At 40.0% G+C, this 17485-nt stretch overlaps 1 pseudogene; it reads right to left on the bottom strand.

Moving 5' to 3' along the window:
- Nucleotides 1-238: 238 nt before the first annotated feature.
- Nucleotides 239-868, bottom strand: LOC102863912 (annotated as a pseudogene).
- Nucleotides 869-17485: the final 16617 nt, after the last annotated feature.

The raw sequence follows: 17485 nt of genomic DNA, 5'->3' as shown, positions 1-17485 counted from the left end.
ACTATCAACAAAACTAGGAGTTGGTTCTTTGAAAAGGTCAACAAAATCGATACTCCACTAGCAAAACTCACAAAAGAAAAGAGAGAGAAGACGCTAGCTGAATTTAAACTGTCGTGTGTGTGTGTGTGTGTGTGTGTGTGTATGTGTGTGTGTGTGTGTGTGTGAGAGAGAGAGAGAGAGAGAGAGGGAGAAAGAGAGAGAGAGTGTGATTTTACAGTTGGATTTATTGAGCTGTACCTTAGTACAGATACTGGGGCTTGCCAATGGTGCTCCTGATGTACAAAGCCCTAACTTTCTACCAATTCTTCGTTAGTGATACCAGAAAGCGGATATCCAGGTGGATGCTGTAAACAAGCTCATCATCTGTCATGTTCACGTGGCCAACAGCCACTACCAGACACAAGACCTTTTTCACCTGTAATTTGATGCTGGACTTCACCTCATTTACTTTTGCCACCATGTTTTCAATGTGGGTAGGCAGAGGAGGGAACTTGTAAGCATTACTCAGGCCTTGACCTACTATTCTTGGGATCTGCTTGATCTGTGATACAGAGGCCAAAAAAGGCATCATACTTGCTGCCCAGTTTTTTATCAGCTTCTTATTCTTATTGAGCTTTTCATTGCTTCAGTGTCCACATGGGGGATATCCACAGCCTTGACATCATAGAATGTTGATTACCAAGAACACACATTTGTGGTGTGGAGTTTATTTGAGTCACCAAGAATTATTTGTCCTTTTGAGGTCATAGTTCTTAAAACAGATCTGTAGCTCCACCATTTAAAAAAATGTCTACTATTTGTGCTGGTCTGCGAGGAGAACTCCCCACATTTCCTCTTAGAGGGTATAAGGAGAGATTTTGCTGCTCATGGTTCTCAGCACCATACCTGGAAAAGAGTGAGAGCCATATTTATAAAAAAGAAAATGCTTTGTGATTGAATGTGTGACTCCTACCCCCCACTCCTCAGCTCATAGAAAATCCTGGTGTGACATTCATGACCCAAAAAATTCTTTTCTTTTTTTTTAAGTAAAAATTTTATTTTATGCTGGTTTACTTACAAAACTCATATACACTGTTTTTCACACCAGATCTTACCCATTTCCTTTGCCCACCCTTCCATCCCCCTATCAAACTGTGTGACTCTATGACTAATCAACAACCCCCTAACATCCCCTTGCCCATCCTCACCCCCATGCCCTCCTTCTCCCTCCCTTGGATCCTAATATACACTCTATAATAATGGCCTTATACAGTATCTGTTCTTATGGGACTGAGTTAGTTCACTTAGTATAATACTCTCCAGTTCTTCATCCCTCCCAAGTTAGGTAGTTATTTACAAAATCATTGCTCCTGTATTCCATCCTGTGAATGTACCATAATTTCTCAGTTCATTGGATTGTGGTTGAACATTTGGGCTGTTTTCATGTTCCTATGATGGTGAATAACACTATGAACATTGGTGTAGTAATCTCTGTGCCTCGGTTCTAATTTTGTTTGGGTATATCCCAAGCAATGGAATGGTTGGATCAATGGAAATATCTGTTGCACTTTTTGAGGAATGCCAAATTGCCTTCCAGAGTGGTTGTATAATTTTACAATCTTACTAACAGTTTATAAGAGTTTCTATCTTGGGACAACCAAGATGGTGGCGGTGGCAGAAACAACATAAGGAGTTGCAGGAACAGCAAGCTGCATAGAAATGGGCCACCATGGCCCTATGCAATCCTCTGCTTATTGATAATTGAACAATTAAACACTTGATTACTGGTCTTGAATTTAGATCAAGCCTAAACATCAAGAAATCAAAGATTCCCAAAGAAGCATGGGCGAGTCGCACGGCTCCCAGCCGCCACTGCTGAGCTCACGCTGCTCCTGCAGCTCCATGAGGCTCCTGCAGCCAGACTCCAGGGATACTCTCATCAGGGATGGACAGCAGGCATCAGGTCCTGAGGCTGGTGCGGCACAGCCTCCACACTGCCACAGAATAGATTTGTTCTGGGAAGATTTATCAGAACCAAGATGGTAGTGGCCAGAGATGTGGCATGGTGAGCAGGAGGCCTGGTGGACCACATCGAAGCAGGCAATACAACACAACAAAAACTGTCTAAACAGTGAGGCAGTTGACTGCTGGTCATCAGTGTAGACTGGAGCTCAAAATCAGGAGGATGGGGTTTCTCAGGGGAACATGGATGGGTCCTGCTTTCTCCCTACACCTTCTGTCAAGCCCTTGCTACTGCCACCCCATGGGGCCACTGTGGCCAGAGCCCACGGGTCCCCTAGTCTAAACTAGGCTGCAAGCACTGGGCTCTATGGCCTGTGTGGTGGAGGCCCTACACAGACGGCCAGTGCAGGCCCCAGTGCAGGAATGGGAGGTGGTGGCAATGGCAGCAGCAGGTGCCATAGAGCGTCAGTAGGTGAAGATCTTAATAAGGGAAAGCATCTCATTGTCAGTGAACATTTCCTTGGACTGGCCAGAGAAGAAGATCATCAACACAATGGATTGATAAGGGTCACTATGAGTTGTCTACAACTTGATGACACTTAACAACAGCAACATATCTGAGATGACAGATATCCTAAATACACCACATCTTTTGATCTCTTGGCTACCGCTGCCAAGAACTGTTTAGACCTAGGAAGGTTCTGCTCACCACTCTCAAATCCCCTTCTCCATTTATAACGGGGGAAGGCAGTGATGCCTACTTCAAATTGCAGTCTGACCACTTGGTGGAGGGGAGAGAGGTAATGGTGGTGGGGCCAGGACGGGGGCACTCTCCCTTGCCATGGTATTCAGTGAGGCACATGGTTCAGACTTGTGGGGGGTGGGGTGGAGGGATTTTGGTAGGGGGTTGTGCTGCCCAGCACCCTGGATTGTGTCACCCTTGAGGTGTGATGTTCAGTCCCTGGGGTGAACATTTTGGCCATTGGGGTGAGCCATTGGGCCCTCAGGGTGAGATGATCGGCCCTCACGGTGTGCCATCTAACCCATGGGAAGAGACTTCAGTTTACTGGGGAAAACTGTCTAGGGTATAGAGAGAATATTATCTAGGCCACTTTCCTCCACCTTGTCCCCAGTACACTTGTAAGTAACATCTTGAAAGCTCTTCTTTTTGTAACTCACAAGTTTGTTCTCTCTAGATCTGCACCCTTTCGTATAGGTAACATTAAGACTGAGTTTTACTCCAGACCTGAACCCTCAATCCAGTTCCAGAGGAAAAAAAAGGGAAATATAACTGTCAGCTAAGGAAGAAAAGGAGGATGGTGACTCAGAGTTCAGCCAGGCAACGGCACTGAACCCACCTTGGCAAACACTTGGCAGTCCAGAGAGCAGTAAATGTCAGGAAAATGTCTTTTAACAGAACAAGAAGGCAAGCAAGTTCAACTCAGCAACACCAGTAAGGTGTAAAAGTGGGCTTCCCTTCCTCTTTTACATTAGTGCTCCTGTTCAGCTTGAAGAAGCCAGAAAGCCTGCAATTCTGCACCCCATTCCCAAATGAGAAACTCACAAGTGAATAAGACAATTTCTCATTATATATATATATATATATATATATATATATATACACACATATACATATATATTAGTCACCATTGGACTATGCTCACATTACCTGTCTCTTCTAGTCCCTACTGGATATTTTTTATTTCCTTTGCCTACTCCCTCTGCCCACCAAATTGTGCATCCCTGCAAATTCATCCCTGCCCATCCTCACCCTTCTTCTCCCATCCCTCACCTTGTATACCCAGACATGTTTTTCGCAATAAATAAAAAAAAAATTAAAAAAGAATTCTTATCTCACCACATCCTGTCCAACATTTATTACTTGCTATCCTATTAAATTATGCCATTGCTACTGGAGTGAGATGGTATCTCACTGTGGTTTTGATTTGTATCTTTCATATTGCCAGTGATTTTGAGCATATTTTGTGTGTCTGTTGAACATCCACACATAGTATTCCATGAAAATTCTTTCCATGTCCTTTGCCCATTTTGTAATTGTGTTATTACTCTTTTTCTAATGGGAGGATGGGGTTTCTAATGGGAGGGTGGGCCTCCACCACACAGGCCATAGAGTCCAGTGCTTGCAGCCTAGTTTAGACTAGGGGACCCGTGGGCTCTGGCCACGGTGGCCACATGGGGTGGCAGTAGCAAGGGCTTGACAGAAGGTGTAGGGAGAAAGCAGGACCCATCCATGTTCCCCTGAGAAACCCCATCCTTCTGTAGAGGGCCTCCTGTGGAGGCCCTGTAGAATTCTGTAAACTCTTGACATGAGACCTTTGTCTGAAATGGTATTGCCAAATGCTTCTTCCCAGTCAGTAGGTTTTCTTTTTACTCTGTTGGAAAGTGTTTTTGATGAACATAGGAATAAGTTCAAGGCAAAGGGCTTTTCTTCAGAACAATATGAGATAGGTAACCTTCCCTAATACTAGCACCTGGTATTTGGATGTAGAGTCTCCTAAACTCAAGAGATACTGGTTGTAACATAAGAAAATGGCAGCAGTGAGGCTATAAGAATCACAGAAGTCCAGTAGATGTGAGACATAAGCCATCATATTAAAGGTTGGATAGGGTAGATAGTTGTTAAATGGCATAGGTGGGAGTAGAAGGGAATATAGATGGAGCAAGGAAAGGGTTGGGTTAAGACACATGCATCAAGGGTCGGGACAACACTGAATCTATCGGTTGTTTCTACAATTGGGGAAATATCTTTCATCTGCTCTTTTCTGTAAACTGCTTGTCTGTCAGAAACTGTTTTGAATCTGAGAATTCAAATTAAGATAGACTAGGAAAAAGGATTGGCCATCCACTTCCAAAATAACAGGCCTTTAAAACCCCTATCTACACTAGAGGACATGTACACTAGCAGATATGGCAACTGGGAATGAGTCCTCAAGTATGGAAACACAAAGAAAGAGGAACAGTTGAAAGCAGACACTAGTGATAGGAGCATGGACTGTGAGAACCATGAATGTAGGAAAATTGGACACTGTTAAGAAATAAACGGAATGCATACATATTGACATGCTAGGTATTGGTGAAATGAGAGACTGACACGGGACATTTTGAGTCAGATGATTGTATGATCTACTATTCTGGAGATGAAAGGTGAAGGAAAATGGGGTTGCTTTCATAGTTAAAAGTCATTTCTAGATCTATCTTGAAATACAGCGTAGTGAGTTGACAGACTAATGTCCATACACATACAAGGAAATCCAGTGAATACCACTATCCTTCAAATATATGCACCCAAATATATGCCAAAGAGGAGGAAGTAGAAGATTTCTACCAACTTTTGCAGTAAAAAATCGATTGAACGCGCAATCAAGTTATATTGATAATACTAGGTGGGTGAACAGAATGCAAAAGTTGGGAACAGAGAAGAACAATTAGTAGTTGGAAAAAATGGACTTGGTGACAGAAACGAAGTTGGAGATAGAATGATAGAATTTTGTACAATCAACCATTTACTCATTCCAAATAATTTTATAAAAAAAAAACCCATAAAAGGAGACTATACAAATGGATTTCACCTGATGGCATAGGAATCAGATGGATAATATCTGTGAAAAGAATCACTGAAAAAAGTAAATTATCAGCTGTGGAAACTAGGCCAGGTGCTGATTATGGAACATACCACCAACTACTCATATGCAAGTTCATTCTGAAGCTAAAGAAAATGAAATCAAATTAACTAGAAGCAAAATGTGACCTTGAATTTCAAAACCATCTTAGAAATAGGTTTGAGGACTTGAATACTACTGAACTCAGACCAGATGAGCCATGGGAGGAGATCAAGAATATAATCAAGGAAGTAAGCAAGAAAAAGACCAAGATGGATGTCAGAAGAGACTCTGAATATTACAATATAGTGACAAGAAATCAAAGCAAAGGGTAAGAAATCAAGACATTTAAGGAGCCTGACATATTTCAAAGGGCAGCGTGGGAAGCCAAAGCAAAGTATTATAATGAATGTGCAGAGCTGGAGTCAGAAAATCCAAAGGGTTGAACTTGCTCAGCATTTCTTAAGCTGAAGGAACTGAAGAACAAATTCAAGTCTCAAGTTTCAATACTTAAGGATGCTTTGGACAGAATATTAAATGATCTAGGAAACATTAAAAGAAGATGGAAAGAGTACACAAAGTCCTTGTACCAAAAGGAATTGGCAGACACAGAAGAATTTTATGAAACAATGTATTAGCAAGAGCCTGTGGTGGAGAAGGAAGAAGTTAAAGTTGCTCTGAAAGAATTGGGCCCTAGAAATTGACAGCATAACACATAAAATATTTCAACAAACAAATGCTGGGCTGGATATGCTCCCCAAGTTGTTCCAAGAAATCTGGAGGAAAACCACCTGGCCGACTGACTGGAAGAGATCCATATTTGTTTCCATTCTAAAGAAAGTTGACCTGATAGACTGCAGAGATGATTGAACATTATCATTAATAACACATGCAAGCAAGATGCTGCTGAAAATTATCTAAAACCCACTCAGACAGCACATCAACAGAGAACTGCCAGAAGTGTAGGCTGTATTTAGAAGAGGTTGTGGTACGAGGGATATTACTAGATGAATCTTGGCTGAAAGCAGAGAGCACCAGAGGAAAGTCTATCTGTGTTCCATTAACTATGCAAACACATTTGACTTAGTGGACCACAACAAACTGTGGTTAACTCTGAGAAGAATGGGAATCCCAGAACACTTGATTATGCTTATGCAAAACCTATACTTGGACTAGGAGGTAGTCATCAGAACTGAGCAAGAAAACACTGCATGGATCAAAATTGGGAAGGGTGTATGATAGGGATGTATCCTATCTTCATACCTTTTCAATCTATATGCAGAACAGATTATCCGGGAGGCTTGACTCTATGAAGAGACATGTGGCATCAGGAATGGAGGAAGACTCAACAATAAATCAACAATCTGTGTTACATAAATGACACAACCTTGTTTGTTGATACTGAGAAGGAACTGAATGCTTGCTGCAGAAGGTCAAGGACAGAAGCCTTCAATATGGATTGAAGCTCAACATCAAGAAAACAAATATTCTCACCACTGGGCAGATTGACAGCATCATGTTAGATGGTGAAGAGACTGAGATTTTGAACAGCTTTTGTTTGCTTGGCTCCACAATCAACACTCTTTGTACCAGCAGCGAGGAAATTAAAAGACTAATTACATTGGAGAGATCTGCTGAAAAGACCTCTCCAAAGTACTGAAGAGCAATGAAGTCACTCTGGAAACTAAGGTGTGCCTGATCCAGACCATAGTCTTTCGAATTACTTGTTATGTGTCAGAGAGCTGGGAAATGGCTGGGGATGTGGTGCTGAAAAAGAGTATTGAACATACCCTGGATGGCTAGGAGAATAAAACAGATTCGTCCTTGAGAGAGTGAAACCAAGCTGCTCCTTGTGCCAAGGATTCTGAAGCTTTGTCTGTCATTCCTTGAACATGTTGCAAGGCGGGTCCAGTCCTTGGAGAGGGATACCTTGCTTAGGAGGGTGGTGAGACACGCAAGAGAAGAAGTCACTTGATGAAATGGATTGATTCAGTGACTGGGGTAATAATGTGTGTCAGAGAAAATATGATTGACACAGCATAGAGCAAGATTTAGGGCTGTTGTACATAGGGTCGCTATGAGTAACCAGCAACTTAATGGCACATAACAACAACAACAACAACAACAGGGATTTGATAATTCATCAGTTTTATCTAGATTGTGCATTTCTGGTTTTATTTGTCAGTTTTTTTATACTTTAGACTAGGCCATCTAAGCTTGATCCCAGTTTGTCTCTGATGAAATTTATGGCTTTGGCTTTACAACCAGGACTCAGAGACAGCTTGAGCTGAATTTTATTTTTTGGTCAGATTTATCTTGACTCTGTTTGTTAGCAGTTATTTTTTTTATTGGTTTATTTACAAATTTCATATATATTGTATTTCACAGCATTCTTCATTCAAATTATGTTTAATACAATCATTCTCATGCATTAGGTTTTAGAAAATGAATCACCATAGGAACTTGTCCATCATTACCCTATCTTTTCATCCAGATACTTCTCCTTTCCTTGTCCCACCCCATCCATCCACCAAACCGGGCAAATCTGTGGTTTCACCCTACCTATACTGACCTCTCTGCTCCTCACCACAATCACCTTGAATTTCCTTACAGTTTTTAATAGTTATCCTTCTGTTTTTACAATAATAGTCTTATTCCACTGCCATGACCCTGGAGCTACTGCCAGTGCTGCTGCAGCCCAGGACCAACTGCCCTAGTCACTGTGACCCTGATGTGGCCTGTGCCACCATAACCCTGCCATACATGTGCAAGCTGACTGAGGTACTCACACTTGACTACCCAGAAACCAGCCCTGCCGGGCGCAAGCTGGACAGTTGTAACCTAAGTGAGGTCCCTGCAAGTCCCCACAGGGGCAGGTGGCCCCACCAAACACGAATAGGACATCTACAAACTGAGTGAGGTTTTTTGTGCAGGTACCTGTACATCCATACCAACGCAGGTAGCCAAGCTGGGCATGAGCGGACTATTGCAAACTGAGTGGGGCCTTGGTGAGTGCACAACCAGAAGCTAACCTTACTGGGCACCAGCAGGAAATCTATAACCTGAGTGAGGTCCCGGTGCATCCACACCCAGGCAGAAACACCTTCCCACTCCCAGCCAGGCACAGGTGGGACAGCTGCAAACTGAGTGAGGTCTTCCCATGTGCCCACCTGGACAGTTAGCCCCACCTGGACAGCTAGCCCCTCCAGATGCGAGCCATACAGCATGGACCTGTGCTTGTGCCTGTTCCATCCTCCACCTCACTACCCAGGATACACCTGTGCTTGTGCTTACCCTGCCCATTCCCCCCTACCCCTTACCCTCACATCTCCTCAGGTCCAGTCAACTAACTGTCTTTAATCTGGAGCATCTTGGTCTGACTTAGCTGTAACAATTATTCAAGAGAAGAGGCCACTTTCACAGGCCATAAATGGACACATGCTTTGGTTCAGAAATTCAGAGAAGAACACAAGAAACATAACTGTGATGCCCTCTTCCGTAGCAGTCATTTCAGATCAAGAACCTATCATCACTTTAGACATGAAAAACCCTATAAGAGCATCATCAAGAAAGAAACAGACCACCTCATAAGCAACACAAGCACAAAGCAAGATTTTACCCTAAAAAGTGACATAACAGCAATGGATTTCCTGAAGCCAGAAAGTCTTATGGAACTTTTTGACCCAGAATTTAAAAGAACAATGATTGAATATTTTCGGTGAGTGAAAGACAAACTTGAAGAACTACAAGGCATTGCAAGCAAAAACCAGGAAGAGACAATACAAAACAACATAGATAAAACAAATGAGCCATTAGAAGCTCTGGAAAAACAAGAAACTGTGATCCAAAATATGAAGTTCAATGTTTCAGATGCTGTCAAAGAGATGGAGGGACACATGAACAAAGTTGAAGAGATTGAACACAGAATCAGTGAAAATGAAGGTAGAATTGTCACAACTCATGTTCTAGAAAAAAAGCAGGATCAAAAAGGAAGGAAAAAGAAGAAAACTTAAGAATAATGTGGAACAGCATCAAGGGAAATAATATGGGCAACATTGGAATCCATAAACAGGAAGAAGCAAGTAAAGTTGTGGAAGAATTACTGGAAGAAAGCTTCCCAGGCATAATTAAGAATGAGAGAATATATATTCAAGAATCTGAGCAAACACTGTATAATACACACCAAAAGAAAAACACCAAGGTATATCATAGTCAAATTCAACAACACCAAAAATAAAGAGAGAATTATGAAAGCAGCGAGGGAGAAACAAAGAGTAACCTGTAAGGGAGAGGAGATAAGACTATGTGTCGATTTCTCAGCAGAAACAATGTGAGCAAGAAGACAGTGGAATGACATATATTGAACACTCAAAGAGCACATCTCTCAAGCAAGAATATGGTACCCAGAGAAACTGTCCATCAAATATGAAGGAGAGATCAAGATATTGCCAGAAAACACAGAACATAAAGGAGTTTATAAAAACAAGACCAGTGTTGCAGGAAATACTGAGAGACGTCCATCTTACAGAGGTGCCACATAAAGAAGAAGGTATCAAAGTAACTAGCAAACAAATAAAAAATCTAGAGGAAACGTACAAATAAATAGAAATTCACAATCTACCAAAACTGACACCAACCGAAGTTGATCACCTGAACAGACCATTACAAAGAAAGAAATTGAAAAGGTAATACAACTTCCAGCCAAATTAAGCCCCAACCAGATGGTTTGTTTTACAAGTGAATTTTATCAAACATTTAGAGAAGAACTGTTACCAATTCTACATAAACTATTTCAGAAAATAGAAAAAGATGGAATTTTCTCAGACTCAGTCTATAAAGCAAACATATCCTTGAAACCAAAACTAGGTAAAGACACCACCAAAATAGAAAACTATAGGCCAATATCTCTCATGAACATAGATGCAAAAATCCTGAATAAAATCCTGGCCAATACAATCCTAAGGTACATTAAAAAAAATCACCACATCCAAGTGGGATTCATAACAGGTATGCAAAGATGGCTCAACATAAGAAAAATAATCAATGTAATTAATCACATTAACAAAGCAAAGAACAAGAACCACATGATACTATCAATTGATGCAGAAAAGGCCTTTGACAAAATCCACTCTCTTTCCTGATTAAGACATTCAGCAAAATAGGGTTAGAGTAGAACTTCTTCAACATAGTAAAAAGTATATACATAAACCCGTGAGCAGATATTGTTCTCATTGGAGAGAGACTATAAACTTCATTAAAGAAAACCTTGGAAGAACTCTAGAAGTCCTAATCCACAACATAAACAGTCTTCCTGAAAAAATTTACAACCAGGAGAGGATAAAATAGATGAATGAGACCTTCTAAGAATCAAATTCCTATGCACATCTAAAAACTTCTCCAACAGAGTAAAAAGGGAAGGCACAGATTTGGAAAAAAAATATTTGGCAATGACATTTAAGATAAGGGACTTATATATAGAATTTATAAAATACTTGAGCACCACAACAAGATAAAGGTTAAAAAAAAAAACCAATTGAAAAATGGGCACTGGATATGAATAGACACTTAACCAAAAGAAGACATTCTAATGGCAAACAACACATGAAGAAATGTTCAAAATCCATAGCTCGAAGAGAGATGCAAATCAAAACAACTATGAGATGTCATCTCACCCCAGTAAAAATAGCAAAATTTAACAGAGCAGCAAACGTCAAATGCTGGCAAGGTTGTGGAAAAACTGGAATTCTTATTCACTTTGGTGGGAGTGTAAAATGGTGCAACCACACTATGGCAGGCTGTATGGCACTCTCTCAAAAAGTTGCAGATAGAAGAAATACCATTTGACCCAGCAATTCCACTACTGGGAATATACCTTAAAGAAACCATAACTGCCACCCAGGAAGATATATGCACACCCATGTTTATTGCTGCTTTGTTGACAATAGCAAATACTTGGAAACAACCTAAGTGCCCATCAACAAACAAATGCATAGAGCACCTGTGGTATATATTCAAACAATGGAATACTACCCTGCATTAAAAACAAGGAACTCATGAAATATTATTCAAAATGGGTGACATTGGAGAACATTACGCTGAGTGAAATGTCTCAGTCACAAAAAGACAAATACTGCATAGTTCCACAGTTGTGGAAAGAGACTGACATCAGGGTTGTGGGGAGACTGAGAAAGATTGGATCAATTATGTATACTGCATTGAAACGGATGAGGGAGAGAACTGTTTATAAGTGATATATGATAGGGTATATGGTTATTACAAGAGTCCAGAATGAAGGCTGCATAGTGGAGTGTACTTGGGGGTGGGGGCTGGGGGTGGAGATTGTATACCAATGAAAGAATTTTTCTTTTACGTTTCAAAGAGAAGAGCTAACTGGGGGGAAGGATGGGCAGGGGAAAAATGCAATAATGAATGAATGGAAATCCAAAGTCTCTGTAAATGTTCATTAAAATTAATTTTAAAATAGTCTTAGTCAGTATTTGTCCTTATGAGACTATTTTAGTTCACTCAACATAATGCTCTCCAGCCTCTCCCAAGTTATGTATTTTTCAAATTCATTTTTCAAAATGAATATTTTTCAAAAATATGTATTTTTCAAAATCATTGTCCTTGAGTGTTGCATAGTATTTCATTTTGTGACTGTACCACAAGTTTTCAATCCTTTTGGTTGTGGTTGGACATCTGGGCTGTCCAATTCCACTAACAGGTATAAGAGTTATCACCTTTCCACATCCTCTCCAACATTTACTGCTTGCTGTCATACTAAACTTTGCCACTGCTATTGGGGTGAGAGGATACCTTATTGTGGTTGTGATTTGCACCTCTTATTGTCCATGATTTTGAGCATTTCTTCACCTGTCTTTTGGTCATCTGAATGTCTTCCTCTGTGAAAAGTCTTTCCATGTCTTTTGCCCATTTTGTAATAGTGTTATCAGTATTTTTCTTCTGCAGGCTCTGGAGTATTCTGTAAACTTTTTTTCCAAAAGCCCTGTCAGAGTTGGTATTGCCAAATGTTTGTTCCTAGTTGATAGGCATTCTTTTCACCTTGTTCAGAAAAGGTTTTGGTGAGCACAGAGATTTAATCTTTAGAAAGTCTCATTAATCAATTTTATCTTCTACAAACTGTCCATTTCTGGCTGCATTTGGCAGCCTCTTTATATCAAGAAAGCAAAGATTTTCACCTCTGGAACAATTGGCAACATTAGGATATATGATAAGGAGATTGAGATTGTTAACAGGTTTACTCTGCTTGGCCCCACAATCAACACTTTTGGTATCAGCAGCCAGGAAATCAAGAGACAAATTGGACTGGGAAAATCAGTTGTCAGAGATCTCTCCAGAGTACTGAACAGCAATGACATCAGTCTAGAGAATAGGGTGTACCTGATCCAGGCTATAGTTTTCACAATTTCTTGCTATGCATCAATGACTAGGGATGATACAAAGAGAATTGATGCCTTAGAGCTGTGGTGCTGGAGAAGAGTGCTGAATATACCATGGACTGCCTGCTACTTGGAGGCAAGGATTCTGAGGCTTCATCTGATGTACATTGGGAATTTTGGAGGGAAAGACCAGTCCTTCAAGAGGGACATCATGCTTGGGAGGGTGGAGGGACAGAGAAAGAGAGAGAGACCATGGATGAGATGAATTGATACAGTGACTGGGATAATGCGGGTAGGGGTGTCAGAGACAGTAAAGTGGCACAGGATAGAGCAGGTTTCAGGTCTTTTGTACACAGGGTCGCTGAGTTGCAAGCAACTTGATGGCACATAACAACAACTTTATATCATAGTCTAAGCTTTCTAAGTTTGGTCCCAGTTTGGCTTTTATGGACTTTATGGTTTTGGGCTTTAACCCCAGGTCTAATTCACCTTGAGTGGATTTTTGTATATAATGTGAAATGTGGATAATCTTTCAGCCTTCTGCAGGTAGTAGTTCATTTTTGCCAGCACCATTTGTTGAAGGGGTTGTCATTTTCCTGTTTGATAGAATTTATTTCCTTGTCAAATATCACTTGACATTGATAGCTGGGTCCATTTCTGGGTTCTCAATTCTGTTCCATTATTCTATGTACCTGTCATTGTACCAATGCTGTTTTGGTTACTTCCACTGTGTAATTGTTTTTGAGATTAGAAAGTGCTATGCTTCCCTCTTCATTTTTGTTTTTCAGAAGTGCTTTGCTTACTTGGAGTAACTTTTCTCTCCAAATAAAACTAATTGGGATTGCACTGAACATGTAGATTGATTTTGGTAGGATTGACATTTTCACAATATTGAGTCTTCCCAACCATGAACATGACACATTTTTTAATTTCTTCAGGTCTTTCATTGTGTCTAGCAAAAGTGTTCTGTAGTTTTTCTTGTACAGGTCTTTTGTATCTCTCGGTAGGTTTACTCCCAAGCATCTCAATTTGTGGTGGTCTATTATGAATAGTATTGATTTCTTGATTTCCTTATCTGAGTTCTCTTTGCTACTGTAGAGGAATTCCACTGATTTTTTTTTATATTGCTGTTATATTATGCCACTTTACTTAATTGGTCTACTAGCTCTAAAAGGTTTTTGTTGTTGTTGTTGATGATGTTGAGTCTTTGAGATTTTCTATGTATGCTACTATATCATCTACATATAGCAATAATTTAACCATCTCTTTGCTGATTTTGAGGTCATTTATTTCCTTCTCTTGTCATATTTCCCAAGCAAGCACTCCAAATACATTGCTGAATAGAAATGGTCACAGTGGGCATCCTTCTGGTACTTGATCACAAGGAAAATGCTTTTAGTCTTTCTTCATTGAGAATGATATTGATTCTTGGTTTTAAATATATACTTTTCACTACATTGAAGATATTCCTTTCTATTCCAACTTTTCTGAGTGTCTTTGTCTAGAAGTGTTGTTTGATTTTGTTAAATGCTTTTTCTGTACAAATTGCTAAGATCATATCGTTGTTGTTGTTGGTATGTGCCGTCAAGTCATCTGCAACTCATAGCGACCCTATATACAACAGCCCTAAACCGTGCTCTATCCCGTGCCAATCGCACTGCCTCCGACACACCCATCCCGATTACCCCAGTCACTGAATCAATCCACCTCATAGAGGGTCTTCCCCTCCTGTGCTGTCCCTCTACTCTACCCAGCATGATGTCCCTCTCCAAAGACCTGTCTCTCCTTACAACATGTCCAAAGTATGTCAGGCGAAGCCCCAGAATCCTTGCCTCCAAGGAGCAGCCTGGTTTGACCCTCTCTAGGATGAATCTGTTTGTTTTCTTGGCAGTCCATGGTACATTCAATAAGATCATATAGTTTTTGTTATTTGTTTTGTTAATGTGGTGAACTGTGTTGATTGTTTTTTTACCTTGAAACAACAATATTGCAACATACTTAGTCGTGGTGAATTATTTTTTATGTGATTTTGTATTCTATTGGGTTGTTGCTGTTATTGTTGTTATGTGCCATCGAGTCATTTGCGACTCATAGTGACCATATTGGGTAGGATGTTATTAAGATGTTTTGCACATATATTAATGAGAGATATTGGTCTGTAATTCTCTTTCTTGATAATATCCAACCACAATGGAATGGATTCAGAAATTACGGTACATTCACTCAGTGGAATACTATGTAATACACAGGAGCAATGATTTTGTAAATTACTACTTAACATGGGAAGGACTAGAGAGCAGTATGCTAAGTAAACCAACTAAGGCTCATAAAGAACAAATACTGTATAGGACCATTGTTGTAGAACACATACAAGGATTCAAGCTGGGAGGGGACTTAAACATAGAGTTGCATAATTTGATGGGTGGAGGGAAAGATTGCTAACGGAAAAGGGAAAGATCCCTTGTGAAAACAAATGTATATAAACTTTACAAACTGTGTAGGTGAACCAATATAAAACAAAAGTTTAAAAAATGTAAGATAATAAGATTCAATCACACAATGGCTGCTCAGTTATTCAAATATAGACCTGCCTGAGATGACATTTCACTGGCTACTGTTGCATTCTGTTGTTCATTCTCTTGTTACTAGGAGTCATGTGAGTGCATACATATTCAGAAGTGCACACACAATTTTTCATTTGTCTGTCAATTGCTGTTGTTGTTGTTAGAAACAGTCAAACTGTACTGAATGATCTATTACTATCCTCAACGAAAAAGAGATCTGAGCAAGATCCACACTTCACTCCATATACAAAAACCATCTCCAGGTGGATCATGGACCTAGAACTAAAACCAAGGACTATAAACCTCGTTAAAGAAAAGTTAGGAACAACACTATAAGTCCTAATCCACAACATAAACATTCTTCCACGTATCCTGAAAAACCTGCAACCAGGAGAAGATAAAGTAGATGAATGGGATCTCCTAAGAATCAAATGCCTATGCACATCCAAAAACTTCTCCAACAGGGTAAAAAGAAAAGCCACTGACTGGGAAAAAGCATTTGGTAATGACATGTCAGATAAGGGACTTATATCCAGAATTTATAACATACTTGAGTGCCACAACAAGATAAAGGTAAATAATCCAATAGAAAAATGGGCACAGGATATGAACAGATACTTCACCAAAGAAGACATTCAGATGGTTAACAAGCCCATGAAGAAATGTTCAAAACCCCTAGCTCTAAGATAGATGCAAATCAAAACAACTCTGAGATATCATCTCACCCCAGTCAGAATAACAAAATTTAACAGAACAACAAGCAACAAATGCTGGTGAGGTTGTGGAGAAACTGGAACCCTTATTCACTGTTGGTGGGAGTGTAAAATGGTGCAACCACTGTGGAAGGCGGTATGGCATTTTCTCAAAAAGTTACAAATAGAGATACAATTTGACCCAGCAATTCCACTACTGGGAATATACTTCAAAGAACCATAACTGACATCCAAGCAGATATATGCACACCCATGTTTATTGCAGCTTTGTTCACAGTAGCAAGGAGTTGGAAACAACCTAAGTGCCCATCAACAAATGAATGGATAGAGAGTACTATACTGCATTGAAAAACAAGGAACTCATGAAATATCATTCAAACTGGGTGACTCTGGAAGACATTATGCTGAGTGAAGTATCTCTGTCACAAAAAGACAAATACTGCATGGTGTCACTGTTGTAAAACAGGACTGACCTGGGGATTGGGGAGAGACTGAGAAAGATGGGTTCAATAATGTATACTGCACTGAAACAGAGGAGGGAGAAAACTGTTTAAAAGGGATATGTGATTAGGTATTTTTGTCATGACAGGAGTCTAGAGCGAAGGCTACATGATGGAGAGGACCTGAGGGAGGGTTTGTAAAACAATAAAAGAATTTGTCTTTTACTTTTCCAAGAGGGTAGTGCACTAAGGGAAAGGGTTGGGAGGGGGGAAAGTGCAACAACGAATGAATGGAAATCCAAAGTCTCTGTAAATTTTTACTGAAATTAATATTAAATTTAAATTAAAAGAGAAAAAGAGATCTGAGCTCTGTCCTATCCTATCTTTGTCATCCTCACGCTTTCTGAAACACTTGAACTTATTGCAGCAGTCACTATGTCAGTTCATGTGGTTGAGGGCCCTTCTCTCTTTTGTTGACCCTTCACTTACCCAAGGTTGATGTTCCTTTCAAAAAAAAAAAGTCTCTCCTAGCAATATGCCCAAAGTTTGTGAGATGAAATTTCATTATCTTTGCATTCAAGTAGTATTCTAGCTGCACCTTCTGTAAGACATTATCTGTTTACTCTTTTGCAGTCCGTAAGATATTCAGTACTCTTCTCCAGCATCAAAGTTCAAAGGCATCAATTTTTCTTCTGTCGTTCTTAGTCATTGTGCAGCTCTCAGATGCTTAGTAAGTTATTGAAAAGACTGTCGCCTGAAATGTTGTTGTTGTTGATTACCTTTGTGTTTAGCACAACTCATAGCGTC

Source organism: Elephantulus edwardii, unplaced genomic scaffold (genome assembly GCF_000299155.1).
Source record: "Elephantulus edwardii isolate Elephantulus edwardi_28Jun2011 unplaced genomic scaffold, EleEdw1.0 scaffold00565, whole genome shotgun sequence".
Taxonomy (NCBI): Eukaryota; Metazoa; Chordata; class Mammalia; order Macroscelidea; family Macroscelididae; genus Elephantulus; species Elephantulus edwardii.
The sequence above is the reverse complement of the archived record's forward strand: the minus strand, read 5'-3'. Positions and strand labels throughout refer to the sequence as shown.